The sequence below is a fragment of the Rhopalosiphum padi genome, chromosome 3 (assembly GCF_020882245.1).
Source record: "Rhopalosiphum padi isolate XX-2018 chromosome 3, ASM2088224v1, whole genome shotgun sequence".
Taxonomy (NCBI): domain Eukaryota; kingdom Metazoa; phylum Arthropoda; class Insecta; order Hemiptera; family Aphididae; genus Rhopalosiphum; species Rhopalosiphum padi.
Genome location: NC_083599.1, coordinates 8,468,322 through 8,492,029, shown reverse-complemented (window position 1 = coordinate 8,492,029; position 23,708 = coordinate 8,468,322). Strand labels below are relative to the sequence as shown.

Below are 23,708 nucleotides of genomic sequence, written 5' to 3'. Positions count from 1 at the left end.
GTTAGCTGATTCTTCATAAATACTAAAAAACATGTTTTTATATAATAAGTTTGAGAAATATTATGAATTCCTATTTTAATCTGCTTATAAACAGACAAATATTAAATGTATACACCAACAGAGAGCGTGAGCGTCGCCGTAGTAGGGACGACATCCGTCGGCCGAATCGCCTCAGAAAGAAACTAGATAGTTGTGTGGCGTTCACCGTACTGCTGTGTATCGTAACGGGTCGTTGTTTTTACTTAGATTTTGAGTCTACTCGTTATTTATTAATTAAGATTTTTGATATTATAAACGAATTGTTCATATTTTATGCCCGAAGTTAACACAAGTAACTGTCTTGATCCTTGACTACTAGATCAAGAAAATGATTCTAATTTATAATTTTTAACTTTTATTTTTTTCATTTTACCTGATATTTTTACTTCATAAAAACTATAAAATATGATTTTATAAGTTAATTTTGACGAATAATACAACTTAACATTTTTTCGTATTGAAAAGGAGCGATTTTCAGTTGTTGTACAAATGTATTCTTTAGTTACACTCATAATACATTTGAATTCCTTCTACAAAACATTCTGGTACATGTGTACTATCTTTTATGGCTTATCATAATTATTATTTATTATCATCTGTTATCTATGTTTTGCAGTTCTACATTCGTTTTTGTATTTAAGTTTCAATTGTAAATTCCTTTCATGTATTTTGTATAAAAATGAAGTTTGTCTGTTAGTTTATGTTTTGATAGTTTCCACTTCTGAATTACTCAGTGTTGTCCACGTACTAGTTGTTATATAAAAATTGTCGTTCTCCTTATGGTATCTAGTAGTGACGTTTTGTCCTCCAACCATTATACAGATTTAACTTACTATTTTTTTTTAGATGGCTGTACACCAGATATACTCAGGACATATTGATACATGAATTACCATTTCTACCACATGGGAAAGTTTCAACATCCTACGTTGAAAATGGACTGGACGATCCTGATAATAATAATAGTTTTATGCATAGTACGAGTAATGAATATTGAATATAATTGATAGTCAATTAATAGTAGTGTAACAAAAAGTTAGTGTCATGAAATCCAGACCATTAGATTAAGTATATGATTCTTATTTATCATTACCAATTTCCATATATATCATATAAGCTGATACTTCATAAACACTATAAAACATGTTTTTATATGATTATTTTGACTCGTATTTTATATTCATATTTTTAACTGCTTATAAAACAGTGAATTCTGAAGTTAGTGTCATGAAAGTCAGACCATTAGATTAAGAAAATTATTCTAATTTACCATTATTAACTAGCATACATTTCACTTAAGCTGATACTTCAATAACGCTATAAAACATGATTTTATATGATAATTTTGACGAATATTAAAAATTCATTTTTTTAACTGTATATAAAACACTCAATTCTTAAGTTAGTGTCATGAAATCCAGACCATTAGATTAAGTATATGATTCTAATTTACTATTATTAACTTCTATAGATATTATGTAAGCTGATTCTTCATAAACACTATAATACATGATTTTATATGATGATTTTGACGATTATTAAAAATTCATTTTTTTAACTGTTTATAAAACACACAATTCTCATGTTAATCTCTTGTAACCAGGACCACTATATTAAGAAAATGATTCTAATTTACCATTATTAACTAGCATACATTTCATTTAAGCTGATACTTCAATAACGCTATAAAACATGATTTTATATGATAATTTTGACGAATATTAAAAATTCATTTTTTTAACTGTTTATAAAACACTCAATTCTTAAGTTAGTGTCATGAAATCCAGACCATTAGATTAAGTAAATGATTCTAATTTACTATTATTAACTTCTATAGATATTATGTAAGCTGATTCTTCATAAACACTATAATACATGATTTTATATGATGATTTTGACGATTATTAAAAATTCATTTTTTTAACTGTTTATGAAACACACAATTCTCATGTTAATCTCTTGAAACCAGGACCACTATATTAAGAAAATGATTCTAATTTACCATTATTAACTTGCATACATTTCATTTAAGCTGATACTTTAATAACACTATAAAACATTCATTTTTATATGATAATCTTTACGAATATTAAAAATTCATATTATTATCTGCTTATAAAACACTCAATTCTCAAGTTAATCTCTTGAAACCTGGACCACTATATTAAGAAAATAAATCTAATTTACTATTATTAACTTCTATAGATATTATGTAAGCTGATTCTTCATAAACACTATAAAACATGATTTTGTATAATAATTTTGACGAATATTAAAAATTCATTTTTTTAACTGTTTATAAAACACACAATTCTCAAGTTAATCTCTTGAAACCTGGACCACTATATTAAGAAATTGATTCTAATTTAAAATTATTAATTTGCATACATTTCATTTAAGCTGATGCTTCATAAACACTAAAAGACATGTTTTAATATGATTATTTTGACTCGTATTTTATATTCATATTTTTAACTGCTTATAAAATACTAAATTCTCAAGTTATTCTTTAACAATTATACATTATTAACTTACTACATTTTTTCAGATTGACGTATGTCAGATCACTCAAGGCATGCAGAAACATGAATTCACATTTCTACCACTTAAGAAAGTATCAACATCCTATGCTGAAAATGGACTAGAAGATACTGCTAATAATATTGGGTTTATGTAATGTGCGTGTAAGGGTTATTGAATATAATTGATAGTAAATTAATGGCAGTGAAACAATTGAGATTCGTTAATAATCTGAATAAAATTTTAGTTAACACCTTTGACTTGTAATTTTCATTCATAAGAGTTACCATTATTAACTTGTATACATTTCATTTGAGCTGATGTTTCATAAACACTATAAAACATCCATTTTTATATGATAATCTTTACGAATATAAAAAAATTCATATTATTATCTGCTTATAAAACACTCAATTCTTAAGTTAGTGTCATGAAATCCAGACCATTAGATTAAGTAAATGATTCTAATTTACTATTATTAACTTCTATAGATATTATGTAAGCTGATTCTTCATAAACACTATAATACATGATTTTATATGATGATTTTGACGATTATTAAAAATTCATTTTTTTAACTGTTTATAAAACACACAATTCTCATGTTAATCTCTTGTAACCAGGAACACTATATTAAGAAAATGATTCTTATTTACTATTATTAATTTGCATACATTTCATTTAAGCTGATACTTTAATAACACTATAAAACATGCATTTTTATATGATAATCTTTACGAATATTAAAAATTCATATTATTATATGCTTATAAAACACTCAATTCTTAAGTTAGTGTCATGAAATCCAGACCATTAGATTAAGTAAATGATTCTAATTTACTATTATTAACTTCTATAGATATTATGTAAGCTGATTCTTCATAAGCACTATAATACATGATTTTATATGATAATTTTGACGGTTATTAAAAATTCATTTTTTTAACTGTTTATAAAACACACAATTCTCATGTTAATCTCTTGTAACCAGAACCACTATATTAAGAAAATGATTCTAATTTACTATTATTAATTTGCATACATTTCATTTAAGCTGATGCTTCAATAACGCTATAAAACATGAGTTTATATGATAATTTTGACAAATATTAAAAATTCATTTTTTTAACTGTTTATAAAACACTCAATTCTTAAGTTAGTGTCATGAAATCCAGACCATTAGATTAAGTAAATGATTCTAATTTACTATTATTAACTTCTATAGATATTATGTAAGCTGATTCTTCATAAACACTATAATACATGATTTTATATGATGATTTTGACGATTATTAAAAATTCATTTTTTTAACTGTTTATAAAACACACAATTCTCATGTTAATCTCTTGTAACCAGGACCACTATATTAAGAAAATGATTCTAATTTACTATTATTAATTAGCATACATTTCATTTAAGCTGATGCTTTATAAACACTATAAAACATTATTTTATATGATAATCTTTACGAATATTAAAAATTCAAATTATTATCTGCTTATAAAACACTCAATTCTTAAGTTAGTGTCATGAAATCCAGACCATTAGATTAAGTAAATGATTCTAATTTACTATTATTAACTTCTATAGATATTATGTAAGCTGATTCTTCATAAACACTATAATACATGATTTTATATGATGATTTTGACGATTATTAAAAATTCATTTTTTTAACTGTTTATGAAACACACAATTCTCATGTTAATCTCTTGAAACCAGGACCACTATATTAAGAAAATGATTCTAATTTACCATTATTAACTTGCATACATTTCATTTAAGCTGATACTTTAATAACACTATAAAACATGCATTTTTATATGATAATCTTTACGAATATTAAAAATTCATATTATTATCTGCTTATAAAACACTCAATTCTCAAGTTAATCTCTTGAAACCTGGACCACTATATTAAGAAAATAATTCTAATTTACTATTATTAACTTCTATAGATATTATGTAAGCTGATTCTTCATAAACACTATAATACATGATTTTATATGATAATTTTGACGGTTATTAAAAATTCAAATTATTATCTGCTTATAAAACACTCAATTCTTAAGTTAGTGTCATGAAATCCAGACCATTATATTAAGTAAATGATTCTTTTTTACTATTATTAACGTCTATAGATATTATGTTAGCTGATTCTTCATAAATACTAAAAAACATGTTTTTATATAATAAGTTTGAGAAATATTATGAATTCCTATTTTAATCTGCTTATAAACAGACAAATATTAAATGTATACACCAACAGAGAGCGTGAGCGTCGCCGTAGTAGGGACGACATCCGTCGGCCGAATCGCCTCAGAAAGAAACTAGATAGTTGTGTGGCGTTCACCGTACTGCTGTGTATCGTAACGGGTCGTTGTTTTTACTTAGATTTTGAGTCTACTCGTTATTTATTAATTAAGATTTTTGATATTATAAACGAATTGTTCATATTTTATGCCCGAAGTTAACACAAGTAACTGTCTTGATCCTTGACTACTAGATCAAGAAAATGATTCTAATTTATAATTTTTAACTTTTATTTTTTTCATTTTACCTGATATTTTTACTTCATAAAAACTATAAAATATGATTTTATAAGTTAATTTTGACGAATAATACAACTTAACATTTTTTCGTATTGAAAAGGAGCGATTTTCAGTTGTTGTACAAATGTATTCTTTAGTTACACTCATAATACATTTGAATTCCTTCTACAAAACATTCTGGTACATGTGTACTATCTTTTATGGCTTATCATAATTATTATTTATTATCATCTGTTATCTATGTTTTGCAGTTCTACATTCGTTTTTGTATTTAAGTTTCAATTGTAAATTCCTTTCATGTATTTTGTATAAAAATGAAGTTTGTCTGTTAGTTTATGTTTTGATAGTTTCCACTTCTGAATTACTCAGTGTTGTCCACGTACTAGTTGTTATATAAAAATTGTCGTTCTCCTTATGGTATCTAGTAGTGACGTTTTGTCCTCCAACCATTATACAGATTTAACTTACTATTTTTTTTTAGATGGCTGTACACCAGATATACTCAGGACATATTGATACATGAATTACCATTTCTACCACATGGGAAAGTTTCAACATCCTACGTTGAAAATGGACTGGACGATCCTGATAATAATAATAGTTTTATGCATAGTACGAGTAATGAATATTGAATATAATTGATAGTCAATTAATAGTAGTGTAACAAAAAGTTAGTGTCATGAAATCCAGACCATTAGATTAAGTATATGATTCTTATTTATCATTACCAATTTCCATATATATCATATAAGCTGATACTTCATAAACACTATAAAACATGTTTTTATATGATTATTTTGACTCGTATTTTATATTCATATTTTTAACTGCTTATAAAACAGTGAATTCTGAAGTTAGTGTCATGAAATCCAGACCATTAGATTAAGTAAATTATTCTAATTTACCATTATTAACTAGCATACATTTCACTTAAGCTGATACTTCAATAACGCTATAAAACATGATTTTATATGATAATTTTGACGAATATTAAAAATTCATTTTTTTAACTGTATATAAAACACTCAATTCTTAAGTTAGTGTCATGAAATCCAGACCATTAGATTAAGTATATGATTCTAATTTACTATTATTAACTTCTATAGATATTATGTAAGCTGATTCTTCATAAACACTATAATACATGATTTTATATGATGATTTTGACGATTATTAAAAATTCATTTTTTTAACTGTTTATAAAACACACAATTCTCATGTTAATCTCTTGTAACCAGGACCACTATATTAAGAAAATGATTCTAATTTACCATTATTAACTAGCATACATTTCATTTAAGCTGATACTTCAATAACGCTATAAAACATGATTTTATATGATAATTTTGACGAATATTAAAAATTCATTTTTTTAACTGTTTATAAAACACTCAATTCTTAAGTTAGTGTCATGAAATCCAGACCATTAGATTAAGTAAATGATTCTAATTTACTATTATTAACTTCTATAGATATTATGTAAGCTGATTCTTCATAAACACTATAATACATGATTTTATATGATGATTTTGACGATTATTAAAAATTCATTTTTTTAACTGTTTATGAAACACACAATTCTCATGTTAATCTCTTGAAACCAGGACCACTATATTAAGAAAATGATTCTAATTTACCATTATTAACTTGCATACATTTCATTTAAGCTGATACTTTAATAACACTATAAAACATTCATTTTTATATGATAATCTTTACGAATATTAAAAATTCATATTATTATCTGCTTATAAAACACTCAATTCTCAAGTTAATCTCTTGAAACCTGGACCACTATATTAAGAAAATAAATCTAATTTACTATTATTAACTTCTATAGATATTATGTAAGCTGATTCTTCATAAACACTATAAAACATGATTTTGTATAATAATTTTGACGAATATTAAAAATTCATTTTTTTAACTGTTTATAAAACACACAATTCTCAAGTTAATCTCTTGAAACCTGGACCACTATATTAAGAAATTGATTCTAATTTAAAATTATTAATTTGCATACATTTCATTTAAGCTGATGCTTCATAAACACTAAAAGACATGTATTAATATGATTATTTTGACTCGTATTTTATATTCATATTTTTAACTGCTTATAAAATACTAAATTCTCAAGTTATTCTTTAACAATTATACATTATTAACTTACTACATTTTTTCAGATTGACGTATGTCAGATCACTCAAGGCATGCAGAAACATGAATTCACATTTCTACCACTTAAGAAAGTATCAACATCCTATGCTGAAAATGGACTAGAAGATACTGCTAATAATATTGGGTTTATGTAATGTGCGTGTAAGGGTTATTGAATATAATTGATAGTAAATTAATGGCAGTGAAACAATTGAGATTCGTTAATAATCTGAATAAAATTTTAGTTAACACCTTTGACTTGTAATTTTCATTCATAAGAGTTACCATTATTAACTTGTATACATTTCATTTGAGCTGATGTTTCATAAACACTATAAAACATCCATTTTTATATGATAATCTTTACGAATATAAAAAAATTCATATTATTATCTGCTTATAAAACACTCAATTCTTAAGTTAGTGTCATGAAATCCAGACCATTAGATTAAGTAAATGATTCTAATTTACTATTATTAACTTCTATAGATATTATGTAAGCTGATTCTTCATAAACACTATAATACATGATTTTATATGATGATTTTGACGATTATTAAAAATTCATTTTTTTAACTGTTTATAAAACACACAATTCTCATGTTAATCTCTTGTAACCAGGAACACTATATTAAGAAAATGATTCTTATTTACTATTATTAATTTGCATACATTTCATTTAAGCTGATACTTTAATAACACTATAAAACATGCATTTTTATATGATAATCTTTACGAATATTAAAAATTCATATTATTATATGCTTATAAAACACTCAATTCTTAAGTTAGTGTCATGAAATCCAGACCATTAGATTAAGTAAATGATTCTAATTTACTATTATTAACTTCTATAGATATTATGTAAGCTGATTCTTCATAAGCACTATAATACATGATTTTATATGATAATTTTGACGGTTATTAAAAATTCATTTTTTTAACTGTTTATAAAACACACAATTCTCATGTTAATCTCTTGTAACCAGAACCACTATATTAAGAAAATGATTCTAATTTACTATTATTAATTTGCATACATTTCATTTAAGCTGATGCTTCATAAACACTATAAAACATTATTTTATATGATAATCTTTACGAATATTAAAAATTCAAATTATTATCTGCTTATAAAACACTCAATTCTTAAGTTAGTGTCATGAAATCCAGACCATTATATTAAGTAAATGATTCTTTTTTACTATTATTAACGTCTATAGATATTATGTTAGCTGATTCTTCATAAATACTAAAAAACATGTTTTTATATAATAAGTTTGAGAAATATTATGAATTCCTATTTTAATCTGCTTATAAACAGTCAAATATTAAATGTATACGCCAACAGAGGGAGTGAGCGTCGCCGTAGTAGGGACGACATCCGTCGGCCGAATCGCCTCGGAAAGAAACTAGATAGTTGTGTGGCGTTCACCGTACTGCTGTGTATCGTAACGGGTCGTTGTTTTTACTTAGATTTTGAGTCTACTCGTTATTTATTAATTAAGATTTTTAATATTATAAACGAATTGTTCATATTTTATGCCCGAAGTTAACACAAGTAACTGTCTTGATCCTTGACTACTAGATCAAGAAAATGATTCTAATTTATAATTTTTAACTTTCATTTTTTTCATTTTACCTGATATTTTTACTTCATAAAAACTATAAAATATGATTTTATAAGTTAATATTGACGAATAATACAACTTAACATTTTTTCGTATTGAAAAGGAGCGATTTTCAGTTGTTGTGCAAATGTATTCTTTAGTTAAACTCATAATACATTTGAATTCCTTCTACAAAACATTCTGGTACATTTGTACTATCTTTTATGGCTTATCATAATTATTATTTATTATCATCTGTTATCTATGTTTTGCAGTTCTACATTCGTTTTTGTATTTAAGTTTCAATTGTAAATTCCTTTCATGTATTTTGTATAAAAATGAAGTTTGTCTGTTAGTTTATGTTTTGATAGTTTCCACTTCTGAATTACTCAGTGTTGTCCACGTACTAGTTGTTATATAAAAATTGTCGTTCTCCTTATGGTATCTAGTAGTGACGTTTTGTCCTCCAACCATTATACAGATTTAACTTACTATTTTTTTTTAGATGGCTGTACACCAGATATACTCAGGACATATTGATACATGAATTACCATTTCTACCACATGGGAAAGTTTCAACATCCTACGTTGAAAATGGACTGGACGATCCTGATAATAATAATAGTTTTATGCATAGTACGAGTAATGAATATTGAATATAATTGATAGTCAATTAATAGTAGTGTAACAAAAAGTTAGTGTCATGAAATCCAGACCATTAGATTAAGTATATGATTCTTATTTATCATTACCAATTTCCATATATATCATATAAGCTGATACTTCATAAACACTATAAAACATGTTTTTATATGATTATTTTGACTCGTATTTTATATTCATATTTTTAACTGCTTATAAAACAGTGAATTCTGAAGTTAGTGTCATGAAAGTCAGACCATTAGATTAAGAAAATTATTCTAATTTACCATTATTAACTAGCATACATTTCACTTAAGCTGATACTTCAATAACGCTATAAAACATGATTTTATATGATAATTTTGACGAATATTAAAAATTCATTTTTTTAACTGTATATAAAACACTCAATTCTTAAGTTAGTGTCATGAAATCCAGACCATTAGATTAAGTATATGATTCTAATTTACTATTATTAACTTCTATAGATATTATGTAAGCTGATTCTTCATAAACACTATAATACATGATTTTATATGATGATTTTGACGATTATTAAAAATTCATTTTTTTAACTGTTTATAAAACACACAATTCTCATGTTAATCTCTTGTAACCAGGACCACTATATTAAGAAAATGATTCTAATTTACCATTATTAACTAGCATACATTTCATTTAAGCTGATACTTCAATAACGCTATAAAACATGATTTTATATGATAATTTTGACGAATATTAAAAATTCATTTTTTTAACTGTTTATAAAACACTCAATTCTTAAGTTAGTGTCATGAAATCCAGACCATTAGATTAAGTAAATGATTCTAATTTACTATTATTAACTTCTATAGATATTATGTAAGCTGATTCTTCATAAACACTATAATACATGATTTTATATGATGATTTTGACGATTATTAAAAATTCATTTTTTTAACTGTTTATGAAACACACAATTCTCATGTTAATCTCTTGAAACCAGGACCACTATATTAAGAAAATGATTCTAATTTACCATTATTAACTTGCATACATTTCATTTAAGCTGATACTTTAATAACACTATAAAACATTCATTTTTATATGATAATCTTTACGAATATTAAAAATTCATATTATTATCTGCTTATAAAACACTCAATTCTCAAGTTAATCTCTTGAAACCTGGACCACTATATTAAGAAAATAAATCTAATTTACTATTATTAACTTCTATAGATATTATGTAAGCTGATTCTTCATAAACACTATAAAACATGATTTTGTATAATAATTTTGACGAATATTAAAAATTCATTTTTTTAACTGTTTATAAAACACACAATTCTCAAGTTAATCTCTTGAAACCTGGACCACTATATTAAGAAATTGATTCTAATTTAAAATTATTAATTTGCATACATTTCATTTAAGCTGATGCTTCATAAACACTAAAAGACATGTATTAATATGATTATTTTGACTCGTATTTTATATTCATATTTTTAACTGCTTATAAAATACTAAATTCTCAAGTTATTCTTTAACAATTATACATTATTAACTTACTACATTTTTTCAGATTGACGTATGTCAGATCACTCAAGGCATGCAGAAACATGAATTCACATTTCTACCACTTAAGAAAGTATCAACATCCTATGCTGAAAATGGACTAGAAGATACTGCTAATAATATTGGGTTTATGTAATGTGCGTGTAAGGGTTATTGAATATAATTGATAGTAAATTAATGGCAGTGAAACAATTGAGATTCGTTAATAATCTGAATAAAATTTTAGTTAACACCTTTGACTTGTAATTTTCATTCATAAGAGTTACCATTATTAACTTGTATACATTTCATTTGAGCTGATGTTTCATAAACACTATAAAACATCCATTTTTATATGATAATCTTTACGAATATAAAAAAATTCATATTATTATCTGCTTATAAAACACTCAATTCTTAAGTTAGTGTCATGAAATCCAGACCATTAGATTAAGTAAATGATTCTAATTTACTATTATTAACTTCTATAGATATTATGTAAGCTGATTCTTCATAAACACTATAATACATGATTTTATATGATGATTTTGACGATTATTAAAAATTCATTTTTTTAACTGTTTATAAAACACACAATTCTCATGTTAATCTCTTGTAACCAGGAACACTATATTAAGAAAATGATTCTTATTTACTATTATTAATTTGCATACATTTCATTTAAGCTGATACTTTAATAACACTATAAAACATGCATTTTTATATGATAATCTTTACGAATATTAAAAATTCATATTATTATATGCTTATAAAACACTCAATTCTTAAGTTAGTGTCATGAAATCCAGACCATTAGATTAAGTAAATGATTCTAATTTACTATTATTAACTTCTATAGATATTATGTAAGCTGATTCTTCATAAGCACTATAATACATGATTTTATATGATAATTTTGACGGTTATTAAAAATTCATTTTTTTAACTGTTTATAAAACACACAATTCTCATGTTAATCTCTTGTAACCAGAACCACTATATTAAGAAAATGATTCTAATTTACTATTATTAATTTGCATACATTTCATTTAAGCTGATGCTTCATAAACACTATAAAACATTATTTTATATGATAATCTTTACGAATATTAAAAATTCAAATTATTATCTGCTTATAAAACACTCAATTCTTAAGTTAGTGTCATGAAATCCAGACCATTATATTAAGTAAATGATTCTTTTTTACTATTATTAACGTCTATAGATATTATGTTAGCTGATTCTTCATAAATACTAAAAAACATGTTTTTATATAATAAGTTTGAGAAATATTATGAATTCCTATTTTAATCTGCTTATAAACAGTCAAATATTAAATGTATACGCCAACAGAGGGAGTGAGCGTCGCCGTAGTAGGGACGACATCCGTCGGCCGAATCGCCTCGGAAAGAAACTAGATAGTTGTGTGGCGTTCACCGTACTGCTGTGTATCGTAACGGGTCGTTGTTTTTACTTAGATTTTGAGTCTACTCGTTATTTATTAATTAAGATTTTTAATATTATAAACGAATTGTTCATATTTTATGCCCGAAGTTAACACAAGTAACTGTCTTGATCCTTGACTACTAGATCAAGAAAATGATTCTAATTTATAATTTTTAACTTTCATTTTTTTCATTTTACCTGATATTTTTACTTCATAAAAACTATAAAATATGATTTTATAAGTTAATATTGACGAATAATACAACTTAACATTTTTTCGTATTGAAAAGGAGCGATTTTCAGTTGTTGTGCAAATGTATTCTTTAGTTAAACTCATAATACATTTGAATTCCTTCTACAAAACATTCTGGTACATTTGTACTATCTTTTATGGCTTATCATAATTATTATTTATTATCATCTGTTATCTATGTTTTGCAGTTCTACATTCGTTTTTGTATTTAAGTTTCAATTGTAAATTCCTTTCATGTATTTTGTATAAAAATGAAGTTTGTCTGTTAGTTTATGTTTTGATAGTTTCCACTTCTGAATTACTCAGTGTTGTCCACGTACTAGTTGTTATATAAAAATTGTCGTTCTCCTTATGGTATCTAGTAGTGACGTTTTGTCCTCCAACCATTATACAGATTTAACTTACTATTTTTTTTTTGATGGCTGTACACCAGATATACTCAGGACATATTGATACATGAATTACCATTTCTACCACATGGGAAAGTTTCAACATCCTACGTTGAAAATGGACTGGACGATCCTGATAATAATAATAGTTTTATGCATAGTACGAGTAATGAATATTGAATATAATTGATAGTCAATTAATAGTAGTGTAACAAAAAGTTAGTGTCATGAAATCCAGACCATTAGATTAAGTATATGATTCTTATTTATCATTACCAATTTCCATATATATCATATAAGCTGATACTTCATAAACACTATAAAACATGTTTTTATATGATTATTTTGACTCGTATTTTATATTCATATTTTTAACTGCTTATAAAACAGTGAATTCTGAAGTTAGTGTCATGAAATCCAGACCATTAGATTAAGTAAATGATTCTAATTTACTATTATTAACTAGCATACATTTCATTTAAGCTGATACTTCAATAACGCTATAAAACATGAGTTTATATGATAATTTTGACAAATATTAAAAATTCATTTTTTTAACTGTTTATAAAACACTCAATTCTTAAGTTAGTGTCATGAAATCCAGACCATTAGATTAAGTAAATGATTCTAATTTACTATTATTAACTTCTATAGATATTATGTAAGCTGATTCTTCATAAACACTATAATACATGATTTTATATGATGATTTTGACGATTATTAAAAATTCATTTTTTTAACTGTTTATAAAACACACAATTCTCATGTTAATCTCTTGTAACCAGGACCACTATATTAAGAAAATGATTCTAATTTACTATTATTAATTAGCATACATTTCATTTAAGCTGATGCTTTATAAACACTATAAAACATTATTTTATATGATAATCTTTACGAATATTAAAAATTCAAATTATTATCTGCTTATAAAACACTCAATTCTTAAGTTAGTGTCATGAAATCCAGACCATTAGATTAAGTAAATGATTCTAATTTACTATTATTAACTTCTATAGATATTATGTAAGCTGATTCTTCATAAACACTATAATACATGATTTTATATGATGATTTTGACGATTATTAAAAATTCATTTTTTTAACTGTTTATGAAACACACAATTCTCATGTTAATCTCTTGAAACCAGGACCACTATATTAAGAAAATGATTCTAATTTACCATTATTAACTTGCATACATTTCATTTAAGCTGATACTTTAATAACACTATAAAACATGCATTTTTATATGATAATCTTTACGAATATTAAAAATTCATATTATTATCTGCTTATAAAACACTCAATTCTCAAGTTAATCTCTTGAAACCTGGACCACTATATTAAGAAAATAATTCTAATTTACTATTATTAACTTCTATAGATATTATGTAAGCTGATTCTTCATAAACACTATAATACATGATTTTATATGATAATTTTGACGGTTATTAAAAATTCAAATTATTATCTGCTTATAAAACACTCAATTCTTAAGTTAGTGTCATGAAATCCAGACCATTATATTAAGTAAATGATTCTTTTTTACTATTATTAACGTCTATAGATATTATGTTAGCTGATTCTTCATAAATACTAAAAAACATGTTTTTATATAATAAGTTTGAGAAATATTATGAATTCCTATTTTAATCTGCTTATAAACAGACAAATATTAAATGTATACACCAACAGAGAGCGTGAGCGTCGCCGTAGTAGGGACGACATCCGTCGGCCGAATCGCCTCAGAAAGAAACTAGATAGTTGTGTGGCGTTCACCGTACTGCTGTGTATCGTAACGGGTCGTTGTTTTTACTTAGATTTTGAGTCTACTCGTTATTTATTAATTAAGATTTTTGATATTATAAACGAATTGTTCATATTTTATGCCCGAAGTTAACACAAGTAACTGTCTTGATCCTTGACTACTAGATCAAGAAAATGATTCTAATTTATAATTTTTAACTTTTATTTTTTTCATTTTACCTGATATTTTTACTTCATAAAAACTATAAAATATGATTTTATAAGTTAATTTTGACGAATAATACAACTTAACATTTTTTCGTATTGAAAAGGAGCGATTTTCAGTTGTTGTACAAATGTATTCTTTAGTTACACTCATAATACATTTGAATTCCTTCTACAAAACATTCTGGTACATGTGTACTATCTTTTATGGCTTATCATAATTATTATTTATTATCATCTGTTATCTATGTTTTGCAGTTCTACATTCGTTTTTGTATTTAAGTTTCAATTGTAAATTCCTTTCATGTATTTTGTATAAAAATGAAGTTTGTCTGTTAGTTTATGTTTTGATAGTTTCCACTTCTGAATTACTCAGTGTTGTCCACGTACTAGTTGTTATATAAAAATTGTCGTTCTCCTTATGGTATCTAGTAGTGACGTTTTGTCCTCCAACCATTATACAGATTTAACTTACTATTTTTTTTTAGATGGCTGTACACCAGATATACTCAGGACATATTGATACATGAATTACCATTTCTACCACATGGGAAAGTTTCAACATCCTACGTTGAAAATGGACTGGACGATCCTGATAATAATAATAGTTTTATGCATAGTACGAGTAATGAATATTGAATATAATTGATAGTCAATTAATAGTAGTGTAACAAAAAGTTAGTGTCATGAAATCCAGACCATTAGATTAAGTATATGATTCTTATTTATCATTACCAATTTCCATATATATCATATAAGCTGATACTTCATAAACACTATAAAACATGTTTTTATATGATTATTTTGACTCGTATTTTATATTCATATTTTTAACTGCTTATAAAACAGTGAATTCTGAAGTTAGTGTCATGAAAGTCAGACCATTAGATTAAGAAAATTATTCTAATTTACCATTATTAACTAGCATACATTTCACTTAAGCTGATACTTCAATAACGCTATAAAACATGATTTTATATGATAATTTTGACGAATATTAAAAATTCATTTTTTTAACTGTATATAAAACACTCAATTCTTAAGTTAGTGTCATGAAATCCAGACCATTAGATTAAGTATATGATTCTAATTTACTATTATTAACTTCTATAGATATTATGTAAGCTGATTCTTCATAAACACTATAATACATGATTTTATATGATGATTTTGACGATTATTAAAAATTCATTTTTTTAACTGTTTATAAAACACACAATTCTCATGTTAATCTCTTGTAACCAGGACCACTATATTAAGAAAATGATTCTAATTTACCATTATTAACTAGCATACATTTCATTTAAGCTGATACTTCAATAACGCTATAAAACATGATTTTATATGATAATTTTGACGAATATTAAAAATTCATTTTTTTAACTGTTTATAAAACACTCAATTCTTAAGTTAGTGTCATGAAATCCAGACCATTAGATTAAGTAAATGATTCTAATTTACTATTATTAACTTCTATAGATATTATGTAAGCTGATTCTTCATAAACACTATAATACATGATTTTATATGATGATTTTGACGATTATTAAAAATTCATTTTTTTAACTGTTTATGAAACACACAATTCTCATGTTAATCTCTTGAAACCAGGACCACTATATTAAGAAAATGATTCTAATTTACCATTATTAACTTGCATACATTTCATTTAAGCTGATACTTTAATAACACTATAAAACATTCATTTTTATATGATAATCTTTACGAATATTAAAAATTCATATTATTATCTGCTTATAAAACACTCAATTCTCAAGTTAATCTCTTGAAACCTGGACCACTATATTAAGAAAATAAATCTAATTTACTATTATTAACTTCTATAGATATTATGTAAGCTGATTCTTCATAAACACTATAAAACATGATTTTGTATAATAATTTTGACGAATATTAAAAATTCATTTTTTTAACTGTTTATAAAACACACAATTCTCAAGTTAATCTCTTGAAACCTGGACCACTATATTAAGAAATTGATTCTAATTTAAAATTATTAATTTGCATACATTTCATTTAAGCTGATGCTTCATAAACACTAAAAGACATGTTTTAATATGATTATTTTGACTCGTATTTTATATTCATATTTTTAACTGCTTATAAAATACTAAATTCTCAAGTTATTCTTTAACAATTATACATTATTAACTTACTACATTTTTTCAGATTGACGTATGTCAGATCACTCAAGGCATGCAGAAACATGAATTCACATTTCTACCACTTAAGAAAGTATCAACATCCTATGCTGAAAATGGACTAGAAGATACTGCTAATAATATTGGGTTTATGTAATGTGCGTGTAAGGGTTATTGAATATAATTGATAGTAAATTAATGGCAGTGAAACAATTGAGATTCGTTAATAATCTGAATAAAATTTTAGTTAACACCTTTGACTTGTAATTTTCATTCATAAGAGTTACCATTATTAACTTGTATACATTTCATTTGAGCTGATGTTTCATAAACACTATAAAACATCCATTTTTATATGATAATCTTTACGAATATAAAAAAATTCATATTATTATCTGCTTATAAAACACTCAATTCTTAAGTTAGTGTCATGAAATCCAGACCATTAGATTAAGTAAATGATTCTAATTTACTATTATTAACTTCTATAGATATTATGTAAGCTGATTCTTCATAAACACTATAATACATGATTTTATATGATGATTTTGACGATTATTAAAAATTCATTTTTTTAACTGTTTATAAAACACACAATTCTCATGTTAATCTCTTGTAACCAGGAACACTATATTAAGAAAATGATTCTTATTTACTATTATTAATTTGCATACATTTCATTTAAGCTGATACTTTAATAACACTATAAAACATGCATTTTTATATGATAATCTTTACGAATATTAAAAATTCATATTATTATATGCTTATAAAACACTCAATTCTTAAGTTAGTGTCATGAAATCCAGACCATTAGATTAAGTAAATGATTCTAATTTACTATTATTAACTTCTATAGATATTATGTAAGCTGATTCTTCATAAGCACTATAATACATGATTTTATATGATAATTTTGACGGTTATTAAAAATTCATTTTTTTAACTGTTTATAAAACACACAATTCTCATGTTAATCTCTTGTAACCAGAACCACTATATTAAGAAAATGATTCTAATTTACTATTATTAATTTGCATACATTTCATTTAAGCTGATGCTTCATAAACACTATAAAACATTATTTTATATGATAATCTTTACGAATATTAAAAATTCAAATTATTATCTGCTTATAAAACACTCAATTCTTAAGTTAGTGTCATGAAATCCAGACCATTATATTAAGTAAATGATTCTTTTTTACTATTATTAACGTCTATAGATATTATGTTAGCTGATTCTTCATAAATACTAAAAAACATGTTTTTATATAATAAGTTTGAGAAATATTATGAATTCCTATTTTAATCTGCTTATAAACAGTCAAATATTAAATGTATACGCCAACAGAGGGAGTGAGCGTCGCCGTAGTAGGGACGACATCCGTCGGCCGAATCGCCTCGGAAAGAAACTAGATAGTTGTGTGGCGTTCACCGTACTGCTGTGTATCGTAACGGGTCGTTGTTTTTACTTAGATTTTGAGTCTACTCGTTATTTATTAATTAAGATTTTTAATATTATAAACGAATTGTTCATATTTTATGCCCGAAGTTAACACAAGTAACTGTCTTGATCCTTGACTACTAGATCAAGAAAATGATTCTAATTTATAATTTTTAACTTTCATTTTTTTCATTTTACCTGATATTTTTACTTCATAAAAACTATAAAATATGATTTTATAAGTTAATATTGACGAATAATACAACTTAACATTTTTTCGTATTGAAAAGGAGCGATTTTCAGTTGTTGTGCAAATGTATTCTTTAGTTAAACTCATAATACATTTGAATTCCTTCTACAAAACATTCTGGTACATTTGTACTATCTTTTATGGCTTATCATAATTATTATTTATTATCATCTGTTATCTATGTTTTGCAGTTCTACATTCGTTTTTGTATTTAAGTTTCAATTGTAAATTCCTTTCATGTATTTTGTATAAAAATGAAGTTTGTCTGTTAGTTTATGTTTTGATAGTTTCCACTTCTGAATTACTCAGTGTTGTCCACGTACTAGTTGTTATATAAAAATTGTCGTTCTCCTTATGGTATCTAGTAGTGACGTTTTGTCCTCCAACCATTATACAGATTTAACTTACTATTTTTTTTTTGATGGCTGTACACCAGATATACTCAGGACATATTGATACATGAATTACCATTTCTACCACATGGGAAAGTTTCAACATCCTACGTTGAAAATGGACTGGACGATCCTGATAATAATAATAGTTTTATGCATAGTACGAGTAATGAATATTGAATATAATTGATAGTCAATTAATAGTAGTGTAACAAAAAGTTAGTGTCATGAAATCCAGACCATTAGATTAAGTATATGATTCTTATTTATCATTACCAATTTCCATATATATCATATAAGCTGATACTTCATAAACACTATAAAACATGTTTTTATATGATTATTTTGACTCGTATTTTATATTCATATTTTTAACTGCTTATAAAACAGTGAATTCTGAAGTTAGTGTCATGAAAGTCAGACCATTAGATTAAGAAAATTATTCTAATTTACCATTATTAACTAGCATACATTTCATTTAAGCTGATACTTCAATAACGCTATAAAACATGATTTTATATGATAATTTTGACGAATATTAAAAATTCATTTTTTTAACTGTATATAAAACACTCAATTCTTAAGTTAGTGTCATGAAATCCAGACCATTAGATTAAGTATATGATTCTAATTTACTATTATTAACTTCTATAGATATTATGTAAGCTGATTCTTCATAAACACTATAATACATGATTTTATATGATGATTTTGACGATTATTAAAAATTCATTTTTTTAACTGTTTATAAAACACACAATTCTCATGTTAATCTCTTGTAACCAGGACCACTATATTAAGAAAATGATTCTAATTTACCATTATTAACTAGCATACATTTCATTTAAGCTGATACTTCAATAACGCTATAAAACATGATTTTATATGATAATTTTGACGAATATTAAAAATTCATTTTTTTAACTGTTTATAAAACACTCAATTCTTAAGTTAGTGTCATGAAATCCAGACCATTAGATTAAGTAAATGATTCTAATTTACTATTATTAACTTCTATAGATATTATGTAAGCTGATTCTTCATAAACACTATAATACATGATTTTATATGATGATTTTGACGATTATTAAAAATTCATTTTTTTAACTGTTTATGAAACACACAATTCTCATGTTAATCTCTTGAAACCAGGACCACTATATTAAGAAAATGATTCTAATTTACCATTATTAACTTGCATACATTTCATTTAAGCTGATACTTTAATAACACTATAAAACATTCATTTTTATATGATAATCTTTACGAATATTAAAAATTCATATTATTATCTGCTTATAAAACACTCAATTCTCAAGTTAATCTCTTGAAACCTGGACCACTATATTAAGAAAATAAATCTAATTTACTATTATTAACTTCTATAGATATTATGTAAGCTGATTCTTCATAAACACTATAAAACATGATTTTGTATAATAATTTTGACGAATATTAAAAATTCATTTTTTTAACTGTTTATAAAACACACAATTCTCAAGTTAATCTCTTGAAACCTGGACCACTATATTAAGAAAATGATTCTAATTTAAAATTATTAATTTGCATACATTTCATTTAAGCTGATGCTTCATAAACACTAAAAGACATGTTTTAATATGATTATTTTGACTCGTATTTTATATTCATATTTTTAACTGCTTATAAAATACTAAATTCTCAAGTTATTCTTTAACAATTATACATTATTAACTTACTACATTTTTTCAGATTGACGTATGTCAGATCAATCAAGGCATGCAGAAACATGAATTCACATTTCTACCACTTAAGAAAGTATTTACATCCTATGCTGAAAATGGACTAGAAGATACTGCTAATAATATTGGGTTTATGTAATGTGCGTGTAAGGGTTATTGAATATAATTGATAGTAAATTAATGACAGTGAAACAATTGAGATTCGTTAATATTCTGAATAAAATATAAGTTAACACTTTTGACTTGTAATTTTCATTCATAAGAGTTACCATTATTAACTTGTATACATTTCATTTGAGCTGATGCTTCATAAACACTATAAAACATGCATTTTTATATAATAATCTTTACGAATATTAAAAATTTATATTATTATCTGCTTATAAAACACTCAATTCTTAAGTTAGTGTCATGAAATCCAGACCATTAGATTAAGTAAATGATTCTAATTTACTATTATTAACTTCTATAGATATTATGTAAGCTGATTCTTCATAAACACTATAATACATGATTTTATATGATAATTTTGACGGTTATTAAAAATTCATTTTTTTAACTGTTTATAAAACACACAATTCTCATGTTAATCTCTTGTAACCAGGACCACTATATTAAGAAAATGATTCTAATTTACTATTATTAATTTGCATACATTTCATTTAAGCTGATACTTTAATAACACTATAAAACATGCATTTTTATATGATAATCTTTACGAATATTAAAAATTCATATTATTATCTGCTTATAAAACACTCAATTCTTAAGTTAGTGTCATGAAATCCAGACCATTATATTAAGTAAATGATTCTTTTTTACTATTATTAACGTCTATACATATTATGTTAGCTGATTCTTCATAAATACTAAAAAACATGATTTTGTATGATAATTTTGACGAATATTAAAAATTCATTTTTTTAACTGTTTATAAAACACACAATTCTCATGTTAATCTCTTGTAACCAGGACCACTATATTAAGAAAATGATTCTAATTTACTATTATTAATTTGCATACATTTCATTTAAGCTGATGCTTCATAAACACTATAAAACATTATTTTATATGATAATCTTTACGAATATTAAAAATTCAAATTATTATCTGCTTATAAAACACTCAATTCTTAAGTTAGTGTCATGAAATCCAGACCATTATATTAAGTAAATGATTCTTTTTTACTATTATTAACGTCTATAGATATTATGTTAGCTGATTCTTCATAAATACTAAAAAACATGTTTTTATATAATAAGTTTGAGAAATATTATGAATTCCTATTTTAATCTGCTTATAAACAGACAAATATTAAATGTATACACCAACAGAGAGCGTGAGCGTCGCCGTAGTAGGGACGACATCCGTCGGCCGAATCGCCTCAGAAAGAAACTAGATAGTTGTGTGGCGTTCACCGTACTGCTGTGTATCGTAACGGGTCGTTGTTTTTACTTAGATTTTGAGTCTACTCGTTATTTATTAATTAAGATTTTTGATATTATAAACGAATTGTTCATATTTTATGCCCGAAGTTAACACAAGTAACTGTCTTGATCCTTTACTACTAGATCAAGAAAATGATTCTAATTTATAATTTTTAACTTTTATTTTTTTCATTTTACCTGATATTTTTACTTCATAAAAACTATAAAATATGATTTTATAAGTTAATTTTGACGAATAATACAACTTAACATTTTTTCGTATTGAAAAGGAGCGATTTTCAGTTGTTGTACAAATGTATTCTTTAGTTACACTCATAATACATTTGAATTCCTTCTACAAAACATTCTGGTACATGTGTACTATCTTTTATGGCTTATCATAATTATTATTTATTATCATCTGTTATCTATGTTTTGCAGTTCTACATTCGTTTTTGTATTTAAGTTTCAATTGTAAATTCCTTTCATGTATTTTGTATAAAAATGAAGTTTGTCTGTTAGTTTATGTTTTGATAGTTTCCACTTCTGAATTACTCAGTGTTGTCCACGTACTAGTTGTTATATAAAAATTGTCGTTCTCCTTATGGTATCTAGTAGTGACGTTTTGTCCTCCAACCATTATACAGATTTAACTTACTATTTTTTTTTAGATGGCTGTACACCAGATATACTCAGGACATATTGATACATGAATTACCATTTCTACCACATGGGAAAGTTTCAACATCCTACGTTGAAAATGGACTGGACGATCCTGATAATAATAATAGTTTTATGCATAGTACGAGTAATGAATATTGAATATAATTGATAGTCAATTAATAGTAGTGTAACAAAAAGTTAGTGTCATGAAATCCAGACCATTAGATTAAGTATATGATTCTTATTTATCATTACCAATTTCCATATATATCATATAAGCTGATACTTCATAAACACTATAAAACATGTTTTTATATGATTATTTTGACTCGTATTTTATATTCATATTTTTAACTGCTTATAAAACAGTGAATTCTGAAGTTAGTGTCATGAAAGTCAGACCATTAGATTAAGAAAATTATTCTAATTTACCATTATTAACTAGCATACATTTCATTTAAGCTGATACTTCAATAACGCTATAAAACATGATTTTATATGATAATTTTGACGAATATTAAAAATT

The 23,708-nt window shown here is 24.9% G+C and overlaps 5 long non-coding RNA genes across 6 annotated transcripts in view; all 5 read left to right on the top strand.

The window, feature by feature from the left end:
• LOC132924594 (uncharacterized) overlaps window positions 1–23,708 on the top strand; it is a 231,217-nt gene that overhangs the window by 8,754 nt on the left and 198,755 nt on the right. The gene's annotated exons all lie outside the window — the stretch shown is intronic.
• Window positions 88–2,880, top strand: LOC132927120 (uncharacterized). Its single transcript, XR_009661631.1, has 2 exons — window positions 88–1,016; window positions 2,588–2,880. It is a non-coding gene; the product is annotated as an uncharacterized LOC132927120 (long non-coding RNA).
• LOC132927110 (uncharacterized) lies at window positions 4,796–7,588 on the top strand. Its single transcript, XR_009661626.1, has 2 exons — window positions 4,796–5,724; window positions 7,296–7,588. It is a non-coding gene; the product is annotated as an uncharacterized LOC132927110 (long non-coding RNA).
• On the top strand, window positions 8,582–11,379 carry LOC132927091 (uncharacterized). The gene is made up of 2 exons (XR_009661617.1): window positions 8,582–9,515; window positions 11,087–11,379. It is a non-coding gene; the product is annotated as an uncharacterized LOC132927091 (long non-coding RNA).
• LOC132926992 (uncharacterized) lies at window positions 14,812–17,604 on the top strand. Its single transcript, XR_009661591.1, has 2 exons — window positions 14,812–15,740; window positions 17,312–17,604. It is a non-coding gene; the product is annotated as an uncharacterized LOC132926992 (long non-coding RNA).